This window comes from Rhynchophorus ferrugineus, unplaced genomic scaffold (assembly GCF_030347505.1).
Source record: "Rhynchophorus ferrugineus isolate W39M unplaced genomic scaffold, kcgeb_rfMv2 rfM2, whole genome shotgun sequence".
NCBI lineage: Eukaryota > Metazoa > Arthropoda > Insecta > Coleoptera > Curculionidae > Rhynchophorus > Rhynchophorus ferrugineus.
The window spans coordinates 73,985,092-73,990,209 of NW_027472581.1; the positions used below are offsets into that span (position 1 = coordinate 73,985,092).

The window sequence follows — 5,118 nt, forward strand, 5'->3', positions numbered from 1 at the left end:
GGTTTTGTTTTGTTTCGTGTAACGGAATATCCTAGACGGCGCTGGATTCACTTGTTTTCCGCGAGCGAGCGCGATGTGCATCCGATGACGACAACGACTTCGACGGTCACTCGGTAAGGTAGAGCGCGCTTTGACCGGCCGCCGTTCGTGCTAACGGTATAATGTGTACGACAGGCACAGCTAGGAGGCTAATATCGCTGGTCGACGCTACTCCAGGTATAAAGTAGGCCACCGACTGTTCAGCCAACTGCGATCGTAGCAGAAAAGATAGTAGAGAGTGAAACATGGGGGATAGAGTGGGGCAATGGACACCATCTTCCTGCCAATGATCCTGCCGGGGTACGTGTGGGAGGTTGATTTGTTTATGCTAGGTGGGAATTTTCCTTTCTATTTTCAAAATAATACTGAACTTAAAACTACACGTAAGCTGGCGAACTGAGATGTTTCGGTTGGTATTGCCTCATAAATGCGCCGACGAATTTGTTGTTTGTTAGGTCTGTTTGGTGGTCAACTGTTGCTCAACGCCGCTCGGTTTCTGTGCTTCTGCTAAGGTTACGAGGTTGTTTACCCCTGGAAAGCGAAAATGGTGCTCGCACACCATGTTATTTATAGAAAACTTCGGTGAATTTATTTCACAACCGATCAACATTATTTCACTCTTCCATAAAATATATAATATCTATATTACCAAAAAATAAATTATATTTAATTGAACTCAACATATTTTTATTATTAGATGCACAAATAACTCTTTTACGTTCAACAATCGATCATAAACATTCTCATCGTCGTCAACAACACTGGACATCCACAAACTCTAGCGAGTTCTTATTTATATTCGAATTTGAGAAATTTTAGGTTCATTTGCGGGGAACTTTTATGTCACTTATTTAATAGTAACCATTCTGCAGATATAACAGATCTTTTAGGAACACGTGGTACTTCCTACTTATGTGTAATACGTTTTTAGTGGCATGCTTTCACAAGCTTAAGGATGGTGAATCCGGTGTCAAAGGCAAAATATAGAGGAGAAGGTAAATAATAAATGACGACACTGAATTGAAATTCAAATATAAATCGAACTAAATCATTATGGTAGATCAGTAGACACTAGACATTGCTCATTTTGACGATTGATTGTTGTAGTTAATTTTAGCCCTTCAGAAAGTGTCAAAAATTGTTCAGACTCTTTCATCAAGATCTAGAATTTTTCAACGTAGAATCTGTATATTGCATGAAATATGAAGAAAAGTGGTAGCTAACGATGGATTATACTTTCAGTACAGTAGGTTGTACAGTTTCCTGAGAAAAGATTCACAGTTACGAGAAAATACCTCCAAAACTTAGTATGAGTCGAACTACTAAACTGTTACAACTAATAACGAATAGGTTATTAAATTCCTTTTAATTAGAGGAACCATGCTGCTAGATATAAAAATGGAATCTCATCAGGTCATTGTTGGCGAAATAGTTTGATTTGAAGTCTTTGCTCGTAACTCGTTAAATCATACCCAGAAGCCATGTTATGTGCTGTCGATAGAAATTAGTGCTTATCACGAAGGACAATGTCTGGTAAATGCGGCCAGTTCAAAAAGGCTTTTCATTTTAATATTTGATATATAAAATAATAATAATAATAATAATTGTTTAATATAATGATGACACAGTTCATCTTAAAATTTGGTAAGTAAAAGTTCTTCGGAGAATTGTTAACGATCCCTTATATATTTGAATAAGGGTATCCATAAAGACCTAATGGTACCTACCGTCAACGAAGACATGAAATGGTTTACGAAAAAAAACAGCAAATGAGATTGCGTGACATCTGTAGGTTGAAGTGACCAATAAAAATCGTTGAAATAATTATAGTCAAGCTATGTTTCTAAAGAAGTACGACTATTTGAACTTAAAACTCTGAAACATAGGGTTTGGACTTGACCAAGAATGTTAAGGAACATATTTTAAATTTTTTTATCTTTTATAAGAACTTAATCAAGACTTCCTTTTTTGCCAGTTATTTTTTTGTTTATAAGCCATTTAACGTTAACGTATCTGTATATTTTCAAAAACATAAAAAATTAACATCGTAGAGTGATTAATATGAATGGCGGTTTATGGAAGAAACCGCAGATAAACCAGTGAATTACAGTTCAACGAATTGTTTCAACTAATTTCAACTAATAATATTCACTAGATTTAACCCACGATGACTTCTCTCACTCTAAGAAACACTTTTGAACAAATTTGACCAAACAAGGAGGTAATAGCTGTCGGAGAAAGGTATTCTTTACTTTTAAAAACAATATAATAATAAAGAGTTTTATATGTTAAAACATAACAAGAGCGATACGATAAATAAAGCACAGTAGTATTAGTTAGTATTAGAAGTTCAGTATGTTCCAGTATGTCCTAAAATATGTTTAAATACCAACTATAGTAGTCTATATAATTTATTGTCTATAAGTTTAAAGCATACGTAATCAAACAATGAACAAAAATCAATTATGTTTATACAAATACATCACTGTCTCCTAAAATTATGTTTTTTAATGATTACTGACAAAAAATTGCGTTTTTTATTTTTTTCTAGTAATTTTAAACTTTTTAATGCTACTTTTATATTATTGCAACATCTGAAATTTACAGCGCCCTAAAAACGACATAGTAAAAATAAACTGTATAATCAACTAAAACTAAGCATTAACATTTTTATTTTCTGTTATTTTTATGTTGTTTTTTAATATTACCAATTAATTTATATATCTGTTGGTGTTATAACCTTGATAAATATTAAAAAGTAAAACAGTATTAGTAGATTACATTCTATAGTTATAAATGAAGTTTAAACATAAAATATTTTATAATTGATTTGTATGATTGGCTGAAATAAATTATTTCTTTTCTGAATTCATTCAGCTTTAATTATGTTACCTTTTTAGTGTTGTATTTGAATATAAATTGAAAATTAAGATCGCGCAGCTCTTTTAATAATTAAATATTGATCTATTATATTTATATAATTATCATTGATAGGATTAAGTGTTATTTGCTATTAATTATAAGTAGTCTTGTGTAAACACTAAATATTAACTATAATTTCTTAATATTTTATTTTATTAAATATGTTATTATATGTTCCATTTTTAAATTTGATGAACTACAGTGGCATAGAATTGTTGTAGAATAAGCTAGACGAGGGAAAAGACATCATTCTTGGTCGTACTAAGACTGGAATATTGAGCAAGTGTTCGCCACAAAAAAAGAAACTTCGTTATTGTAGATGTTATCGTAGTTTTAAAGGAGTGTGAAATAAGTTTATTTTCGATCTGACAACTGAAAATTCATATTGATTTTCATCAATTTTATTTGATTGAATTTACTGAACCGAAAGCTGATTCAACAGAACGTTGTGTTGGTTATATAGTGGGTCTTCTATTTATATGGACATATGAGGCATTGTTTTTTATGAGCTAATATCAAATTGGATGCAATATTAAGGGAAGTTTGACAGAACCACACAGTGGCTATAAGAAATGATGATAAAGACATGCTAACAATATTGATGGGTGAATGGTAAAAAAAATCTGATAACAGAAAGTGAGAGTAGTGTAGCAAAAAGAGGTATCAAAAAAGGAGAGAGAAGAAATAATTAATTAAAATCAAAATTGTCCGATTTTGATATATAGATGTCTTTAACGGATCAAATTTATGATGGTTGTAAAATATAATAATTAAATTTAAAAGGTTCTCAACAGCCGATGGTCGGATGGTAGTTGGACGAAAATGAGTCGTTACCTTACAATCCATCGAAAACCTCTTATTTAATTCCTTACTAATTCAAACTCAAAAAATGTATGCAATCTTGCTTCTTCGAAATAAAACAAAATATTCTTACTCTGGATATTACAGTCACTTAATTCCAGGTACTTAATTAGCTGATACGTTGCTAGATATTTCGTATCCAAAGGTATTCCAATTTCAGATATTTCATGCAGTCCTATCGTAAATAGTAAAGTCAGCAATCTAGTACATTTGGACTGTATCCTCCTTGAAAATGACAACAAGTTATGACCCAACAAAGCCCATTTAAATTAAAATGTAAAGGAGAGATTAACCCCCAGTTCGATATTACCGATGTTGATTTAAATAAACATTTAGTGTCTATCTGCTGGTGTAACAACCTTACAATTTTTTATGAACTCCACAATAAATGTATTATTCAGTTACTTGAAACATTTACCTTTTTTATATTAATATTGTTCCTGAGATTATTTGCAGATATAGCAAAAAAATTGCTAAACAAATGTTATAAAATATTTTAAAATTGTATAGGTACAGACAAAATGGTGAAAGCAACAAAGAAGGTTGTATAGATACAATTATACATCAATTAATAGTGATAGTAAAACAGACGAATATACATAAAGATATATAATTAAAAAAAAATTAATGAATGCTGAGTTGGGGATCTGACACATGAGCAAATATTTCGGACAGAAAGGTTGTGAAACAAATTCCAACAGTGATTGCAAAACCGTAGAGATTTTTTGACATGAAATACAAATAGGTGTTTCGATAATGACAAATCATGAATCTTGTGAAACCTGGGAGATAACAATATGGAGGTAAACATGTTTCGCTTGATGGTCTACAGGTTATCTACAGGTTATCTATTTTAGATTTTATATCGGGGTATAAGTTACTAGTATATGATAGTTAATGAAGGGCCCTACCATTTGATACTCATTCCCACCGATCTTCATATGGCACCTATAGCTTATATGTATTAGTAATTGAAATATGTGGAACATTTCACGATTTTGTGTGTCATACTTGCGCAGAGGTCATGCTAATCTGATCTGTATAGTTCCAATTTTAGTATATGTATACCCTATGATTAGCTTGCATAGTTATAGACGAAATTTAAAATAAATGAATTATAAAATATAATTTATTGATGTGATTGGTTGAAATATATTATTTCCTTTTATTCAGTTTTAATTAATCAGTTTTAGCGGGAGGAGCTGATAACTCTAACTTGTTAAAACAGCTAGTGAATACAGCTAGTCAATACTGAGAAATTATTAGCAACGGGGGAAGGGATTCTATAATAAAAAG

The 5,118-nt window shown here is 31.3% G+C and overlaps 1 non-coding gene across 1 annotated transcript; it reads right to left on the reverse strand.

The window, feature by feature from the left end:
• Positions 1–4,796: 4,796 nt before the first annotated feature.
• On the reverse strand, positions 4,797–4,901 carry LOC143192110 (U6 spliceosomal RNA). The gene has a single exon (XR_013004732.1). It is a non-coding gene; the product is annotated as a U6 spliceosomal RNA (small nuclear RNA).
• Positions 4,902–5,118: the final 217 nt, after the last annotated feature.